Genomic DNA, 20495 nt, shown 5'->3' on the forward strand with positions numbered 1-20495 from the left:
CTCTGCATTATAAACTTCTGTGAAGCACTTGGTGGGTCAAAGTGCTCACCACACATCTAGATAAGTTCCTTAGGGGGTCTACTTTCCAAAATGGTGTCACTTGTAGGGAGTTTCAATGTTTAGGCACATCAGGGGCTCTCCAAACGCAACATGGCGTCCCATCTCAATTCCAGTCAATTTTGCATTGAAAAGTCAAATGGCGCTCCTTCCCTTCCAAGCTCTGCCATGCGCCCAAACAATGGTTTACACCCACATATGGGGTATCAGCGTACTCAGGACAAATTGCACAACATTTTTTGGGGTCCAATTTCTTCTCTTACCCTTGGGAAAATAAAAAATTGGGGGCGAAAAGATCATTTTTGTGAAAAAATATGATTTTTTATTTTTACGGCTCTGCATTATAAACTTCTGTGAAGCACTTGGTGGGTCAAAGTGCTCACCACACATCAAGATAAGTTCCTTAGGGGGTCTACTTTCCAAAATGGTGTCACTTGTAGGGGGTTTCAGTGTTTAGGCACATCAGGGGCTCTCCAAACGCAACATGGCGTCCCATCTCAATTCCAGTCAATTTTGCATTGAAAAGTCAAATGGCGCTCCTTCCCTTCCAAGCTCTGCCATGCGCCCAAACAATGGTTTACACCCACATATGGGGTATCAGCGTACTCAGGACAAATTGCACAACATTTTTTGGGGTCCAATTTCTTCTCTTACCCTTGGGAAAATAAAAAATTGGGGGCGAAAAGATCATTTTTGTGAAAAAATATGATTTTTTATTTTTACGGCTCTGCATTATAAACTTCTGTGAAGCACTTGGTGGGTCAAAGTGCTCACCACACATCTAGATAAGTTCCTTAGGGGGTCTACTTTCCAAAATGGTGTCACTTGTAGGGAGTTTCAATGTTTAGGCACATCAGGGGCTCTCCAAACGCAACATGGCGTCCCATCTCAATTCCAGTCAATTTTGCATTGAAAAGTCAAATGGCGCTCCTTCCCTTCCAAGCTCTGCCATGCGCCCAAACAATGGTTTACACCCACATATGGGGTATCATCGTACTCAGGACAAATTGCACAACATTTTTTGGGGTCCAATTTCTTCTCTTACCCTTGGGAAAATAAAAAATTGGGGGCAAAAAGATCATTTTTGTGAAAAAATATGATTTTTTATTTTTACGGCTCTGCATTATAAACTTCTGTGAAGCACTTGGTGGGTCAAAGTGCTCACCACACATCAAGATAAGTTCCTTAGGGGGTCTACTTTCCAAAATGGTGTCACTTGTAGGGGGTTTCAGTGTTTAGGCACATCAGGGGCTCTCCAAACGCAACATGGCGTCCCATCTCAATTCCAGTCAATTTTGCATTGAAAAGTCAAATGGCGCTCCTTTCCTTCCGAGCTCTGCCATACGCCCAAACAGTGGTTTACCCTCACATATGGGGTATCAGCGTACTCAGGACAAATTGTACAACAACTTTGGGGGTCCATTTTCTCCTGTTACCCTTGGTAAAATAAAACAAATTGGAGCTGAAATAAATTGTGTGTGAAAAAAAGTTAAATGCTCATTTTTATTTAAACATTCAAAAAATTCCTGTGAAACACCTGAAGGGTTAATAAACTTCTTGAATGTGGTTTTGAGCACCTTGAGGGGTGCAGTTTTTAGAATGGTGTCACACTTGAGTATTTTCTATCATATAGACCCCTCAAAATGACTTCAAATGAGATGTGGTCCCTAAAAAAAAATGGTGTTGTAAAAATGAGAAATTGCTGGTCAACTTTTAACCCTTATAACTCCGTCACAAAAAAAAATTTTGGTTCCAAAATTGTACTGATGTAAAGTAGACATGTGGGAAATGTTACTTATTAAGTATTTTGCGTGACATATGTCTGTGATTTAAGGGCATAAAAATTCAAAGTTGGAAAATTGCGAAATTTTCAAAATTTTCGCCAAATATTCGTTTTTTTCACAAATAAATGCAAGTTATATCGAATAAATTTTACCACTAACATGAAGTACAATATGTCACGAGAAAACAATGTCAGAATCGCCAAGATCCGTCAAAGCGTTCCAGAGTTATAGCCTCATAAAGGGACAGTGGTCAGAATTGTAAAAATTGGCCCGGTCATTAACGTGCAAACCACCCTTGGGGGTGAAGGGTTTAAATCCAGTTTGGACAAGTGGATTGGGCACGTTAAAATTCAATGTGTCTTTTCCTTCTTTTTTTTCAGTCATGTGCATCAGTTGGCAGCCCTCATCCGCATTAGTCGATGGACTGCGCCAAAATCAGCATCACCTGATAACATTAATTTTAGTCTATGGTTGAGTGCATTTGACCAAACAAATTGCAATCAGTAAGAAATGATCAGAGTAGCTAATATATAAGTCTTTTGAATCTTTATGACTTACAGGGTTATTCGTTATTGGCCCGTCCTTCGCTTTATAAGAGCCGTGGGGGGTAATTTTGCCCATGGAAGGGATCCTGATGTTGCCTTTGATCGGTCTGTAGTGTTCAGTATTAAGAATTCTGTAATTTCTTGTTTGCTGGATTTTATAGTTATTTAAAGCCATTAGAAGACATGCTGGCTCTGTTAATACCGGAATCCCTCAGGCAGATGTTCTCTCTTCTACAAGTCATTTTGCCTATTTACTTGCACAGAATTAGTATGTTCTGAGTTTTAGTGTCATTTCGTTTTCACCCTAACTAGTTACTTGTTCTCATCTACGAGCTAATTAGTCTGCCATTGTTAGTCAAGAGATCAGTAGAAGCCACTCAGATTATGGTTGCCATGGAGGCATTAAAACATTGTTAAAAAAATGTGGGTTCCTGTCAGATGTGTTTAAAAAGTGTGTCAGTCACCTACGTATTGCATATGTTCTCTATTAAAATTGCCATGTAAAAACATGCGTGCCATGTCGTTCCCACCTGATGACAAGCGGAGTGGGTGGAAAACATGTCTTCTCCAAAGTAATCTAGTCTAGATACGTGTGTGAAATAGAATAAAGTGGAATGTTTCTCCTTGTGGAGAGAACTAAGCTGTTGTAAGGAGACTTATAGGCCACGCAATGCTCCTCTAGGAATTTAAATATGCAAATATTTCAGAGAGAAGGATAGGAACTCTAGTGCCGCCTATTGGGGTAGAAATCCTAAAAGTTAATAGGATAAGAAACCAAACCATACACTGCATTTGCAGACCTGGTTTTGGGGTGTTTGCCCCTCATCAGTGGAAAGCAGGAGGTTTGATTTGAATGGGTGAGAGGCCTCTGACAGAGTTTTGCAACATCTTTGCTATATGGGCTGGCTGCATCCTGTAGTGCATTCGTTCAAAGAGCTGGGCAGATAAGCAATGCTGCCCCTTGTTCTGCTGCCTCTGACAGAAGCTCAAAAAGGGAAAGCTTGTCCTTCTGGAGAGTGCCAAGCTGGCGTAAGAAGACTTAAAGGCCATGCAATGGTCCTTTAGGAATTTAAATATGCCAATATCTTCAGAGAGAAAGAAAACTTGCACTCTAGTGCTACCTGTTGGTGTAATTGCATGAATTATAAGTCTCCTTACGCTAACTTGGCACTCTTCACAAGGAGAAACTTTCCCCCTTAGATCCTCTGTCAGAGGACTCTCACTCAGCCAAATCGGTACTCCCAGCTTGCACTAATGAGTGGCAAACACCCCGAAGCACGTGTCTGCAAATGGAGTGTCTGGTTTGGCTTCTTATCCTAAGTCAAGGGTTGGTATTAACTTTTAGGATTGCTACCACCCATAGGTGACACTAGCGTTACTCCCCTTTTTCTCTCTGAAAAAGTTATATGCATAAATTGAATAGAAGCATGATTGGGGGTCTAGAGTGATTGACCTGTTTAAACAACGTAGTGAAATGCCATAGGTATGGCAAGTCAGAAGAGTGCCTTGGTGGGGGTCTGCGAGTTAAGACCCCTCTTTAGAGTGTTATGTCCCTTCTCCCTTTATAGCTCTCAGTTAACCTTATTGTATTGAGTAACTGAGGTATTGGCTTGTAGTGCTGGATAAAACTGTAAAATAAGGAACTAACGAAATGTGACTACTAAAGTAAGGAAAAACATAAGGCTAGGATATACCATGACTTATTGATCATTGAAGAAACCCCCACAACACTTGGAATAAAGAGATTGCAATGCTAGTTAAAGAAGATGTACAGGGTAAGCAGAACATGGCTGCTTTCTTTCAAAACAGATCCACATTTATCCACAGGGTATATTGTTTTGCAACTCCATTAGCTTCGGTGGATCTTATCTGTAAAATCCGTGCACAGGTGTCGCTGGTTCTGGAAGAAAACAGCTGTGATTTTCTAGTCCTGAACCATCCCTTTAAATGCCTTGACACCGTTGTTGGTTTTCCCTGCACAGTATCACTCCTGGCTTCCTTCAGTGCAGGAAATGGCAACGCAGCCCTATTCACTTGAATGGAATTGTTGCACTTCTCTGTTGTGGGTGATCAGGAGGAAATTCTAAACTCTGCCCATGCTTTCCAGATTGTTGTTATACTATAAGATGAATTGATCCGAACACCCCTTTAAAGTGAACCTGTCGTTTTGTGCCTGCAGTCCTGTCTGTAGGAAGCATGGCACAGAGGAGAAGGAGCTGATGAGGTTGATATACACAGCACAAAAAAAAGGGAACACTAAAATACCACATCCTAGATATCTCTGAATGAAATATTCCAATTGCAAATTTTTATTCTTTGCATAGTGGAATGTGTTCAGAACAATAAAACATAACAGTGATCAATGTAAATCAAAATGAATATCCCATGGAGGTCTGGATTTGGAATGATACTCAAAATCAAAGTGGAAAATCAAATTACAGGCTGATCCAACTTCAGTGGAAATGCCTGATGACAAGGAAAAGATGCTCAGTATTGTGTGTTGCCTCCATGTGCCTGTATAATCTCCTTACAACGCCTGTGCATGCTACTGATGAGGCGGCGGATGGTCTCCTGAGGGATCTCCTCCCAGACTTGGACTAAAGCATCCGCCAACTCCGGGACAGTCTGTGGTGCAACGTGACATTGGTGGATGGAGCGAGACATGATGTCCCAGATGTGCTCAATTGGATTCAGGTCTGGGGAATGGGTGGGCCAGTCCATAGCTTCAATGCCTTCATCTTGCAGGAACTGCTGACACACTCCAGTCACATGAGGTCTAACATTGTCCTGCATTAGGAGGAACCCAGGGCCAACCGCACCAGCATATGGTCTCACAAAGGGTCTGAGGATCTCAGCTTGGCACATAATGGCAGTCAGGCTTCCTCTGGCGAGCACATGGAGGGGTTGTGTGGCCCTTGAAACAAATGTCACCCCACACCATTACTGACCCACAGCTACACTTGTCATGCTGAAGGATGTTGCAGGTAGCAGATCGCTCTCCACGGCATCTCCAGACTCTTGTCACGTCTGTCACATGTGCTCAGTGTGAACCTGCTTTCATCTGTGAAGAGCACAGGGTGCCAGTGGCGAATTTGCCAATCCTGGTGTTCTGTGGCAAATGCCAAGCGTCCTGCACGGTGTTGGGCTTTGAGCACAACCACCATCTGTACACGTCGGGCCCTCAGACCATCCTCATGGAGTCGGTTTCTAACCGTTTGTGAAGACGCATGCACATTTGTGGCCTGCTGGAGGTCATTTTACAGGGCTCTGGCAGTGCTCCTCCTGTTCCTCCTTGCACAAAGGCTATGGTAGCGGTCCTGCTGCTGGGTTGTTGACCTCCTACATCCCCCTCCATGTCTCCTGGTGTACTGGCCTGTCTCCTGGTAACGCCTCCAGCGTAAAAGTTTTTTTGCCTAAAATATAAAGGAAATGTGTCATAGCCTTCTCCTACTTTGTGGATCTCCACCATTTTCATTTTCAGAGTGCTAGGCAGCTGCTTAGAAGAACCCATGGCTGCTATTTTTTTGGCCCAAGGTTAGAGAAAGCTGGGAAATTTCCATCAACTGGCCTTGATAGTGAACAAGTCATAACCCTAATAGGCTAATTAAGATTGGAAACCTTGGTCAAAGTTATCTGAGCACACACATCTCCAAGGGTACCCAAACTTTTGCATCGGCCTATTTTTTCTTTTTGTAATTTTTAAAAATTGAAAAAAAAAATTACAATATATATATATATTTTTTGCCTAAAATGCCAAGGAAATTTGTCATCTTTAACTTTAGGCCTTTAAAGAGATCATTTCATCTTCATCTTCATCTTGCTTAACTGTTCACAATAGCAGTAATTTTGACCAACTTTACATGCCACTGTATCCTACTCATCAAGACAAATTGATAGAATTTATAGTAATTTTGCTGGTGATATCTAATAAATATATTAGAATGGGCTAATAAATATATTGGAATCGGCTATCTAATAGCAATACATACAGTATACTTCATGATGTGTATTGGATATATTTTAGAGGTAGTTCGAGGAGATAAAAAATTCTTGTACTGTTCCTGCACTCATACACTATAAATATGAGATGCCCAGTGCAGTGCAATTATCTTTAGAACACTTGTAATTCAGTGTGACAGGAGCTGCTCCTCACTGCTCCCCTCTCCAGTCTGGGACAATACATCACACAGGGATGTGAATCTCCATTCTGTTACTATCAGCCATTCTCCTCATAATAGTTATTTTTCTGCAAAGCAGGGCAGGGCAGGGCAGGCAGGAAAAGCTTGCTGCAGGCCATGGAGCTTCACACTGTTGTATGACATATTGTCCCAGACAGGAGGGGGGAGCAGTGAGGAGTAGCTCCTGTCACACTGAATTACAAGTGTTATAGAGATAATAGCACTGCACTGCACATCTCATTTTATAGCGTATGAGTGTAGAATTTTTAGCTCCCCAGGTACCCTAAATTAGGATTCCACAATGTCAGAGTGTGGCACTGCTCAGAGTGTGATACATTCAATATGGGTGACATTCATGGAAGTTACTCGGTTCTTTGCCAAGATGTAATAGTACATCAAAGACAGTTACTGGCAAGAAAATGCCATAAAAAGTACTGACATACATATGCACCGTTTAAGTAGAAAAACATTATTCTAGCAGCTTCTTTCAATCAAAAATTATTTTGGACGACATATATCGTATAGGGTAGAGGAGCATAATGCATTTTGTTAACCTCAGTGCCTGCGCACATCGCTTTATTTAGATGTGCTAAGAGATAAGACTGTGCAGCTGTTTTTAACGTGATTTTGGAAACAATGTCGCAAAATGGTAAGTAGCAATTCGGAGGTTTTATCTTTGGTATTACACAGGGATTGAGGAAAATAATTGCATTGCAGCTGCCTTCCTCCTTTTCAAGCCAGCTCAATGTGGGCCTCGCCCCAGGCTAACAAATTGATAATATTCCACTGGCTGACAGGGCCGTACCAGTGGGACCTCCAGAGAAACGAGTCCCAGGAAAAAGAAAGAAAAACATTGATTTTTATAAAACCATCCAAATGATAAAACCGCTGATGGGAATGTGACAAGTGAGAACGCCAAATGGTCCAAAGAAAGTATTGTGATGTCAGAATGAAATGCAAAATCCATCCATCTTCTGTGACATCAAATACGAATCTTCTCAGTGACACACAGGCAGACGTGGGCCTTTATTGCTAGTCACTCACTCAGGATCATTATTGTACCATAGCTGTAATTAAAACTAATAACAAGAGATGTGATCTACGCTGAGACGAGCGCAAAGTAGACAAATGCGGAGCTTTAGCAATTTTACATAGACGCAGCTAGAATATATTTGTCTTTTAAGCCTTTAATACAGTATTAGTTACATAGGCTGATAAAAGACCTAGGTCCATCAAGTTCAACCTTTCTCCATCAATTGTGCATTTTGAGCATATTGGTGGCACATCAAGCAGTACATCCTCTCACCATTTCTCTAATAATAATCTTTATTTTTATATAGTACTAACATATTCCACAGCACTTTACAGTTTGCACACATTATCATTGCTGTCCCCAATGGGGCTCACAATATAAATTCCCTATCAGTATGTCTTTTGGAATGTGGGAGGAAACTGGAGTGCCCGGAGGAAACCCACGCAAACACGGGGAGAACATAGAAACTCCTTGCAGATGTTGTCCTTGGGGGATTTGAACCCAGGACTCCAGTGCTGCAAAGCAACAATTCTAACCACTGAGCCACCGTGCTGCCCTCTATGCATCTGTATATAAAAGCTAGAAATTAGAAGTTAATCTAAAGCTTGTCTTTCTTAAAGGATTGGAGATAAATTATTGATGGCTTGAGGTCCAACCACTGGGACAACTGGAGATCCCGAGAACAGCTGTCTAGAAAACTGAGTTCGGCACAGCCCAATCTAAGAAAGCCGAGTACAGCACTTGGCTATTTCTGCAGCCCATAGACAAAAAACAAAGAGGTCACATATGTCCACCTCAGGTCCATTCAGGAGAGCATCGCTGGGGGTTGCAGTAGTTGACCCCAGTGAATGGTTTGTTGTCTCCTATCCTATGAATGAGGATTAACTTTTGATTCTGGGAATATCGCTTTAAAGAAAAGCAGATACACTAGCCCTGATTCATTAGGATTTGTAATATACATGAAGGAGCATGGTGAAGAAAGGGCTCATGCAGACATCTGTAGATCTCAGTCCGATCACGGACCTTAATGTATGGACTGGTGAGTCTCTTGACCAGAGTATGAAAGCTTCATATATTTTTATGAGGCTGTCCCGCTCAGATTAGGAGACTCGTGGTCTGTCCGTGCATTGTGGTCCTTGATCAGACCGAGATCTACAGACATCTGTCTGTCTACAGACATCTGGCCCTTTCCTGGATCTCGTCATATCTGACATTCAGTGTCTCCCTCCCCCACACCACCTCCTCACCTCGCCCCTTGTCAGTCGGTGTTCCGCAAGGCTCTATTCTAGGACCCCTACTCTTCTCCATCTACACCTTCGGTCTGGGACAGCTCATAGAATCCCACAGTATGCAGTACCATCTCTATGCTGATGACACGCAGATCTACCTATCCGGACCTGACCTCACCTCCTTACTCACCAAAATCCCACACTGTCTGTCTGCTATTTCAGCCTTCTTTTCTGCTCGCTTTCTACAACTGAACATGGACAAAACAGAATTCATCATCTTTCCCCCATCTCACTCTACCCCTCCACCAGACCTATCCATCAATGTCAATGACTGCTCACTTTCCCCAGTCCCACACGCCCGGTGCCTCGGGGTGATCCTCGACTCTGCCCTCTCTTTCAAGCCACATATCCAAGCCCTTGCCTCCTCCTGCCGCCTCAAACTCAAAAACATTTCCCGGATCCGCGCATTCCTTGACCGCGACACCGCAAAAACACTAGTGCATGCCCTTATCATCTCCCGCCTCGACTACTGCAACCTCCTACTCTCTGGACTCCCCTCTAGCACTCTGGCACCACTCCAATCCATCCTACACTCTGCTGCCCGACTAATCTACCTGTCTCCCCGCTATTCCCCAGCCTCTCCTATGCCAAGCCCTTCACTGGCTTCCTATCGCCCAGAGACTCCAGTTCAAAACCCTCACAATGACCTACAAAGCCATCCACAACCTATCTCCTCCATACATCTGTGACATGAACCTCCGATCCTCTCAAGACCTCCTTCTCTACTCCCCTCTCATCTCTTCTTCCCACAACCGCATTCAGGACTTCTCCCGTGCTTCCCCCATACTCTGGAACTCTCTACCCCAGCACATCAGACTCTCGCCTACCATAGAAACCTTCAAAAAGAACCTGAAGACTCACCTCTTCCGACAAGTCTACAGCCTGCAGTGATCCTGAACCTACTGAACCGCCGCACAACCAGCTCTACCCTCTCCTAGTGTATCATCACCCGTCCCCTGCAGACTGTGAGCCCTCGCGGGCAGGGTCCTCCCTCCTTGTGTACCCGTATGCCTTGTTTTTTGCTCATGTTTAATGTATTTGTCTATATTTGCCCCGTATTTCACATGTAAAGCGCCATGGAATAAATGGCACTATAAAAATGTATAATAATAATAATCTACATGAGCCCTTAAAGGTGCCTGATTCGATGATAGATGCATTTTACAAGTGGTGTGCACCTCACTAGAAATCTTACTTCAGTCATAGAATGGAGTATAATTTATGGCGTAAGGTATCTTATCAAGAAATAGGTAGGTGTCACCGCGCCTCCGTCGTGTCCACGCCCTATTCACTTTGGTGGCCTTGGCCGAGACTGGTGTAAAAACACCAAAAGTCGCAACATTTTTGTGCAGCTTCACGTTGCACAAAAATACTGTTAGTTTTCAAAGTGTTTTGTGCCAGAACTAATAAATCGGGGCCATTGTGTTATGACTGTCTCTGGAGGGTGCAATATGTGGCACAGTGTCTCCCTTCTATGTCATTCTGGGCAAGTGTATGTAGATGATTAGGCAGAGCAAACCGTAAAACATGAAGACTGTTACTCCATTGACCTCTCATGTATATAGAGATATGTATATATGTATCTAAGGGCATGACTATTGAAATATTGGGGGAAAAAAATGTGATTAAAATGACAGGATGGCATGATTCGTTAGGCTCTGTGGAATATAAAAGTAGAAACGCTTCAATTTTTATGAGAAATATGAAGTAGGCGACTGAGCGATACAAGGGCACCAAAGTGTTTTCTGGCATTTCATGGTGACAGGGAAGAAGAAATTGCAATGTGATATTGACTATTACCACAGCAATATTACTTCTTGAGCTTTCCGAAAGGGCATATATAATGAAATTCCTTTCCATCCAGATGTTGATTTAAAAAGGTGCATGCCACCAATTTACCGCGACTTTACCTTGCTAACTGCATCAGTCTGTTAACCCTTCCATGCCCGCGACTGCTTCATGCCTACAAAAAGCATTGGACTCAATTGATAAAAGATTGCTGTGCTGTAAACTGCTGTTGTTGGCTTTGGTATCATGGTACCTTGTTTTAAGGTATATCCATGACAGATACAAGGAATCCTAAAAGACCTTACTGACTCAGCGAGGATACTGTCAGATTGTTTTATTGTGATTGGTCGATAAACATGTCAGACTTTGCGGTTCCGGGTGTATCCTTAGGTTTCGACATTTTCATACTGGTGGCATTAGCAATTAAGAGTAGTATTTTGTAATTACTTTAGGTTAGTAGTTTGATTCGTGACCCCAAGGCCTCGTTCAAACTACTGTATTTCACTATCCGTATTTGGAGATTGTACCTGTTATACTTTGTGGGGCTGTTGACATCTTCGTGCATTTGTGCTGTCTGTGTTTCATGGACTGTTTAAGATAGGAGAAGCTTGAGAAACCATCATCAGTTTTTTTTCTCATTTGAGAAAAAACGATGGTAAAAACTGACACAGGCCAAATTTTGCTCTGATGAAAATCCGCTCAAAAGTGTAAGAGAACAATCGCTGACATCTGAATGAGCCCTAACCCCATACTCACATTAGGTAGCTACAAGAAGTTGTAATCATAGTCAGCCAAAAGAAATAAACCCTCGGTTCAGCCGAGGTAGGAAGCTGTTTGTTCAGAAAAACCTTGTAGTATGACAAATATCTCAGATGAGAAAAATAGCAAATCCAGCAAAAAGGATCCCTAAAAACTGGGTTTATTAAAACCCAATTACTCTGAAAACCGCAGACGCGTTTCAGACAACATCTTTAATCACTGCACACTGTCTGAAACTCGTCTGTGATTTTCAAGATAATAAATTGAATTTTAGTGGATTTCAATAAACTTCGATTTTTTTCTAAGAATACTTTTTGCTGGATTTGCTATTTTTCTCTGTAGTCAGCCAAGTTCTAGTCACATAGTCACCTACTGAATCTATCAATATAGACAGAATAATACAATTTCTCCAAACTCTATTTTCACAGGAAACCATAGAATATAATAGATTCATCATAACAATAACAGATGCACCCTGTGGTGCATCCATAGAGAAGTATCACTAGAAATTCATGTTAAATCTTATTAATGAACATCCTTGGATAATTGTAAACTTATCAATCCAAAGCAATACATCCTAATAGGCAAAAGCAAATGTGCACTACAGATCCTGGTCCTGTTCTGAATGATGTGCTGTAATAAAACAAGAGCTGGGTCTGCCAGGACAGTGCTCCGAGGCATTCCCATCAGCTCAAGGATTTGCTTGTGACATTTTAATCGTAATTTTAAAGTAAAGCCTCTACGGGTCCTTGTGGAGCTGATAATAACTGCGGCACAGGGTGTATTTGTGGTAGAAATGTGTCAGGACCTTAAGCAAAAAGGCATTCCTATGTGAAGTGCATGGTAAATAATTCAGCTGTAAAACTGGATAACATGCCAATTACAATAGCAGACCTTTCTGTCAAGGTTATTTGCCCTGAACAATGTATGTGCCGCCATGAATGGGCTACGTTCACGTGCATTAGCAGTGGCTTCTCTTAATTAATCCTGTGTATTGCTCTCAAACATATGCATTAGCTTGAGTATCATCATCTATGTATTAGATTTACATACATATCCGTAAGTTTGTGATTTATACAGAAGATAACCTTCTTTGTCCACCATTCGGACAAGTAATTATCAATTCACCATTGTATACACAGTTATCAGTCCCTTATTCCTTAAAGGGAATCTGTCACCAGGTTTTTGCTACCTGATCTGACATAAGCATAATGTAGGGACGGAGACCCTGATTCCAGCTATGTGTCTCTTACTTACCGGCTTGCTAACATTTTAATACAATCACTGTTTTGTCCGCTGCAGATCTACCAGTTCTCGGAATGCGGAGCTGTGTATAACCCCGTCTACATCACTGATTGGCTGCTCTCTGCCTATGTATGGTATGCACAGAAAGCTGCCAATCTGGTGGGGGCAGGGTTATACAGAGCTCATGAATATTGAGGACAACATGGCAGCAGGTTTACGAGTCATCTAATTACAATATCCTGCTCACAAAACATTGATTTTATCAAAACTACTCTGAACAGCCCAGTCAGTGATACCTCGCTGGAATCAGGGTCTCTGCCCCTACATCGTGCTGCATTCAGATTAGGTCGAAAAAACTGTTTTTAAGATTCCCTTTAATTCACTTTTGTTGTAAGAAAAGTGGAAAACTCCATAAAGGACTGGTCCTAACCTACAACTTCTTGGTTCTCCAAGACATTAAAGGGAGTCTGTCATCAATAAATGACGGTTCAAACCAAACACAGGTGTTCAGGGCATTTTCCCACCTACTTGTTTTCCATCTATAGGCGTGGTTCTATGACTCCTGTTGAGCTAGAGCTGTCAATCACAGAAGGAGGCAGACACAGATGCAGAACAAGTAGGTGGGAAGTTGCCACATTAAGCATGCACCGAGTTCCTGTGCTTGATTTGAGCAGTCTTTTTATGCATAATTACCCTGTGACCAACACCCCCTTATTAAATACCGCCTCTGTGAATGGTAGGTGTGGGAGTGGTTGTTCATCAGTGTTTTGCACCAGTGTTGCCTCCGCCTTTATCATGGGATCTGATGCATCCTGTAGTGCATTTGTTTTCTGACCTGTATTGGTAAATAGGGCTGACTTTTTTCTGCTATGTTGCAAAGCTAGAATGGTACCTGCCCAATTACCTGTTGTTTAGACTTTTTTTCCTGATGTTTCCCATTCATCCAGATATGTTTCATGCATGAATAATAATTCCATCACATATACTGGCATATTAGGATATAATGTAAGATGACGGCTGTCACTGTCCGGCTGCATTTTTCCTAATGAGATTACGGTGTGCACAGATTTGCTCTTCTGCCTTGCACAGAGTGGTTGGTGCGTAGCGCTCAGCTGTGTAAGCGCTCACATTACACAGTGTAAAAGACCGCGGACAGGGCAGTGTATTCTACGTAGATCCGCATGACTGAAGGAATTGCAGAATGATTGCAGTAAGCTGCTCCATGTAGGAGATTGATGGTGCGGCTTGTAGCAGTCTATCACCAGGCCCGCTCGCTTGACCTTTCTCTATTCCAGGAGCAGAAGGAAATATATTGGTCCCTGTCACTCCATTGTTCTTCGAACACTTATACAGGGATATCAGAGCTGACATCTCCTGGATTTCTAACATTGCAGGGCCAAAAGATTCAATATCATTTCCTGGGAAGGTTATTGATTTGAAGGAGCAGCATTTGAAAAGTGGGTAATAATATTTAGTATCGTATGATGGATGTTGGCGACGACGGAGTTCATTGATTCAACTTTTCTATATGAAAGAAACTTTTTTTTGCCACTTAGTGGCGTCACACAACCGATGTCCTATACTGTTATATATTATAACAACCAAGCGAAAAAATGACCTAGCTTTTTAATGGCACTTCCACAATTAACTATTAATCTATGAATATCCAGAAGCATTTTTTTTAAAAGTATAAAAAAATCTTTATTAAACAATTACTTGCATAAAATTAAAACATCAATGGGAAATACAAATTGCAAAACAGATCTGCGAACACAGGAAAATGTATACCTAGGATGTGTTTAATGTCACCTAAAAAGAAGAAGTGATGTCTTCTATTTGAAAGAAGTACAAAGGTGATAAAAAAAATATATATATATATGAGCAAAAAAAAAAAAAGGTTACGCTGACATGAGCAGCCTAATCCTCTCTAAAGGTAATGTACACAGATTTTTTGCCTCAAAGATGCAAGTTATACTAGAAATATAGTTTGCAATGCTCAAGGATTCCAAATGAAGTTCATGGCAACAAGCAGTATCTGGGATTACTCCCATAGTACTAAAGTGCATTGTGCTGTTAGACATCTATTCAAGTGAATTCACCTGAGACTGGGGAAATATACGCATGTAATATTATAGCAATTTAATAAATAGAATAGCTGATTTTGGCTACAATATCCTGCTTTCATGGAAGTACAGCTCTGGAGCATAAACTTCTGCTCCCTCTTGTTCAGTTTTTTGTAGAACATTCATGAGTACATGGAAGTGTCATTATTTGTGCAGAAGACCATTCTTTCTGTTGAATGCACTGAACAGTACCTTTATCTCTCTCAGAATATTTGCAATTTTATAAAAACAATAGAGCCATTATTCTATCACAGACACCTCGGTTCTGTTATTATTGTGTGAGGCTAATAGTGAATGAGCCAATCTTACAGCAGGATTTGGTTCAAAAATCTTACTGCAGCTGATTATGCAAACCATCATATTATTTTTTGTGTGCGTGTTCTCAATACTACAAAGACAGAGCAGGAAGAAGTTTTAATGATTGCCTTTATAACCTTCTCCTAATGGAGGGAAGATGAAAAGCCGAATATTTGATTTTGAACTCCAGAGTTCATTTTCTGCTTTATATTTGGAGCAAACCGTTTCTGTCTCCAGAAAGACAGTGGAAGTTTACTTTATTACATTGATTTATATATGTGTATTTGAAGCCGTTTTTGTTTGTTTTTACAGTGTCCTTTGTGTGATAAAAATATATATATTTTAGAGCACTTCATGCTTCCCTTTGCCGACAAGCTCTTTGGAGATGGAAATGTCATTCTCCAGCAGGACTTGGCACCTGTCCACACTGCCAAAAGTACCAATACCTGGTTTATAAGCAACAGTATCACTGTGCTTGATTGGCCAGCAAACTCGTCTGACCTTAACCCCATATAGAATCTATGGGGTATTGTCAGGAGGAAGATGAGACACCAGACCCAACAATGCAGACGAGCTGAAGGCTGCTATCAAAGCAACCTGGGCTTCCATAACACCTCAGCAGTGCCAGAGGCTGATCGCCTCCATGCCACACCGCATTGATGCAGTAATTGATGCAAAAGGAGCCCGACCAAGTATTGAGGTCATTTACTGAATATACATTTCAGTAGGCCAACATTTCAGATTTTAAAATCATTTTTCAAGCTGGTGTTTTAAAGTATTCTAATTTACTGAGAGAATGACTTTTGGATTTTCATTGGCTGTAATCCATAATCATCAACATTAACAGAAATAAACACTTGAAATAGATCACTCTGTTTGTAATGGCTCTAATATATGTTTCACTTTTTGTATTGAAGAACTGAGATAAATTAACTTTTTGATGATATTCTAGTTTTGTGAGAAGCATCTGTGCGTGTGTACATATATATACAGCTCTGGAAAAAAATGAAGAGACCACTGCAACATGTTCAGTTTGTCTGATTTTTCTCTTTATAGGTATATTTTTGAGTAAAATGTAAATTGTTCTTTTAGTCTATAAACATCTGACAACATGTCTCCGAAGTTCCAAGCAATACATTTTTTTTTTTACTGACAAAGAAAAATGGTCAAAATTGAAAAAAAACAAACAGTGCTTTCAGACCTCAAATAATGCAAAGAAAACAAGTTCATAATCATTTAGAAACAACAATACTAATGTTTTAACTCAGGAAGAGTTCAGAAATCAATATTTTGTGGAATAACCATGATTTTTAATCACAGCTTTCTTGCGTCTTGGCATGCTTTCCACCAGTCTGTCACACTGCTTCTGGTGCAAAAATTTAAGCAGTTCTTTGTTTGATGGCTTGTGACTATCCATCATCCTCTTGATTACATTCCAGAGGTCTTCAATGGGGTTCAGGTCTGGAGATTGAGGTGCCCATGACAGGATTTTGATGTGGTGGTCTCTTAATTTTTGCCAGAGCTGTGTATGTATATATATATATATATATATTGTGAGGCTGTGGCCTCTGATACAGCTAGGGGGCGCTGTTTGTTCTCCCCAGAAGGTGCATGCAGACAGATGAGGTCCATAGGTGTGCATGAGAGTCACGGATTTCCGGCCCGGGTTTTCCAGGTGGCTGAAGGCCACAGGTTTGTGTGTGTTTAAAAGCCCTGCAGTAAGGGGTTTGGGTGTGTCAGGCCGTGCAGGCCGTGTCAGGTCGTGTCAGGTGTCTGGCCAGGTCAGGCCAGGTGTGTGAGGTGCACGTCAGTGTGCAGCTTTACAATATATATATATATATTTATTTATTAAAATCTATTTTATTTTTTTAGTCTTCTTGGGGGACTTGAACCTTTGAGTCTTTCATCACTTGTTTAAAGGGAACCTGTCACCACGTTTTTGGAAGATGGGATAAAAATAGCGTTAAATAGGGGCAGAGGTGGGCGTTACATTAGTGTGTTTGTTATGCGTTTATTACCCACCTAAGTTGCCGAAATACCTTTGCAAAGTCTCCGTTTTCGCCTGTCAATCAGGCTAGTCTGGTCAGATGGGCGTTGTCTTCCCCCAGATTTTGCGTAGTTTTCCGTTGGTGGCGTAGTGGTGTGCGCATGCCCAAGGTCCCGAATCCTCTGCCAGGGGATTTCAAAGAGCGCGGTGTCCGTTATTGCATTGGTGATCGGTGGGCGCGGCCATCTTCCTTTGGCCGCGCGTGCGCAGAAGCGGCGCTCTGCTGGCCGCGGCATCAGGAAAATGGCCGCGGGATGCCGCGCGTGCGCAGATGGATATCGCGGCGGCCATTTTCCTGAAGCCGCGGCCAGCAGAGCGCCGCGGCAAGCAGAGCGCCGCTTCTGCGCACGCGCGGCCAAAGGAAGATGGCCGCGCCCACCGATCACCAATGCAATAACGGACACCGCGCTCTTTGAAATCCCCTGGCAGAGGATTCGGGACCTTGGGCATGCGCACACCACTACGCCACCAACGGAAAACTAAACAAGATCTGGGGGAAGATAACGCCCATCTGACCAGACTAGCCTGATTGACAGGCGAAAACGGAGACTTTGCAAAGGTATTTCGGCAACTTAGGTGGGTAATAAACGCATAACAAACACTCTAATGTAACGCCCACCTCTGCCCCTATTTAACGCTATTTTTATCCCATCTTCCAAAAACGTGGTGACAGGTTCCCTTTAATATGCTGTAATACTGCAGTATTGCACTATATAAAGAAAATCATTTGTCTCCTATGGAGATCAGCTACAAAGACATGAAACATTGGTGATTACAACAAATGATGTGGAGTTATTATGTATCTGATTTAAAACTTATTTTTTTTACATAATTTACAGTGAATTGAAGTTTTAATGTTTTTGTACTTATGTTACTTGTTGTAACAAATACACACGCACATCTTATGAATAATTCACGGCACAGTGAAGACAGTTTTTTGCGCATAAATACTGTTACTAATTTTACAAAGTTGCTCTTGAAATTTTTTAGCGAAAATGTAATTTTCCACTAAGTATGTGTTTTTCTTATGTTCTCACACTTTCTGATACATTTTGGCCTTTGTGGTGAACCAAATGCTTTCTATAGATCTACACAACTGTACCTATCTATCAAATCCCATCATCGTGACACATAAACTCATTACCTGGTTATCTACGGTGGACTTTTAAGCAATCAAAGGCAATTAGGAAGGAAAAAATCCTAATGCGTCTATCTCTTTCCTTTACTTCTAGAGAAAACTTTACTTTTAGTTGCAGTAAAGGTACCTTCACATTAAGCGACGCTGCAGCGATAGCGACAACGATGCCGATCGCTGCAGCGTCGCTGTTTGATCGCTGGAGAGCTGTCACACAGACCGCTCTCCAGCGACCAACGATGCCGAGGTCCCCGGGTAACCAGGGTAAACATCGGGTTACTAAGCGCAGGGCCGCGCTTAGTAACCCGATGTTTACCCTGGTTACCAGCGTAAAATGTAAAAAAAACAAACAGTACATACTTACATTCGCGTCCCCCGGCGTCCGCTTCCTGCACTGACTGAGCGCCGGCCCTAACAGCAGAGCGGTGACGTCACCGCTGTGCTGTACTTTCACTTTCACTTTACGGCGCTCAGTCAGTGTGGGAAGCGGACGCCGGGGGACGCGAAGGTGAGTATGTACTGTTTGTTTTTTTTACATTTTACACTGGTAACCAGGGTAAACATCGGGTTACTAAGCGCGGCCCTGCGCTTAGTAACCCGATGTTTACCCTGGTTACCAGTGTAAAACATCGCTGGTATTGTTGCTTTTGGTGTCAAACACGACGATACACGCCGGTCTGACGACCAAATAAAGTTCTGAACTTTGTTCAACGACCAGCGATATCACAGCAGGATCCTGATCGCTGCTGCGTGTCAAACTAAACGATATCGCTAGCCAGGACGCTGCAACGTCACGGATCGCTAGCGATATCGTTTAGTGTGAAGGTACCTTAAGTTTCCAGTGCTAAGTGAATACATCTTACAGGAATATAAGACTCTAAAAGATAATCCACAGCCTTAAGCAGTATTTAGGTATTACACGTACAGATAGTACATTTGTGATATGAAGTCCATTTGATCCATGGTCTAGATATAAACAATGGTTTACCCTAAAGAATTTGACGCTTAGGTCTGTGCTTAATATGACTACTATTATAGTCTCTGAATAGATTCCATATTAATATCATGGTCTGTTGTTGGCTATCGTGTAGGTGTTTTGTATCCATAGGGTAATCGGTACGTTGCCCAGACAAGTGGGTCTGAATAAATCATGCACATTTACTAAGAAAATGGAGTGCTGCCTTCTCTTTTGAATTCTAGGGTAATCAGCGAGGATATTTTTTATCCATTGATAGATTAGTGTTTTGTGAACTATGTTCTTCTTGTTGCCTTTGGCTTTGAGACAAGCACATTTTTTGCATAAGATTTGTGAAAAGGAATGATTCAAGCGGTATTTCCTCTTTAGACGTTTATAGCACGTTCTTACAATATTCCGTAGTGTCGTACAGCCCACACCCGTATCTCCAGGTAAGAGAATCTAGGCAAAAAATGGGAAAGTAGCATTTGTGTACATCTTGGTAACAGACAAGTAACTATACAGGACCCAATTATTTTAGATTATTGTGGGTTTCAAAGGTTTAACCTGCTGTATTTATGTTGTAAATGTCTTAGGAAGGACTACCCTTTTTCTCAGGGGGCCGATATAGAAGGGTTAATGTTTTTCCTCTCTGTTCTACATTTTTTTAGCACTAACTAGCTTTAGAATCTTGTAGTTTAGGTTTCATACTTGATTTAATACTTCCTTATCTCATATGAAATGTTTTAAAGTTCTGCAAATACTGTTATGGGTACATGATGAATAAAAGTTATGCACTGTTTTACAGAGGGTGGTGCGGTTCGTGGAGATTTTGAAATGAGAATTACATTGTCTGTAAATTGTATGAGACAAAGTATTCACAGAATATACAGGATTGTTTTGCTCACAAGTGTGCATTCTTTTCTGCGAGGGCTCGGAATTTTGGAGGGTCTAGTCTCTATTCGACCTCAATGGTGATCTGTTAATCTGACTTTGGGTCAGAGCAAAACAACTACAACAGTTTTGGCGCCCAACGTGGGGCTGTAGTAACCAGACTATTCGGAAGACTTATGTGGGAGATTCCTGAGAGAATGAAAACTCAAATTACATCTGCAGCAAGTGTAAAGCGCATTTGTGTTGCCAGATAATTTAAAGGGTAATTTGTTTATTTGGTTCTAAGTTGTAATAAATCTTTGACCATCATAGTAGTAAGCAATTCAGCATACGAGTAGTTGGGTATAAAGTATAAGGGTATGTGCA

The 20495-nt window shown here is 41.7% G+C and overlaps 1 protein-coding gene across 8 annotated transcripts in view; it reads left to right on the forward strand.

The window, feature by feature from the left end:
• NEXMIF (neurite extension and migration factor) overlaps nucleotides 1-20495 on the forward strand; it is a 463513-nt gene that overhangs the window by 174787 nt on the left and 268231 nt on the right. The window lies entirely within an intron of this gene.

This window comes from Ranitomeya variabilis, chromosome 2, assembly GCF_051348905.1.
Source record: "Ranitomeya variabilis isolate aRanVar5 chromosome 2, aRanVar5.hap1, whole genome shotgun sequence".
In the NCBI taxonomy this organism is placed as follows: domain Eukaryota; kingdom Metazoa; phylum Chordata; class Amphibia; order Anura; family Dendrobatidae; genus Ranitomeya; species Ranitomeya variabilis.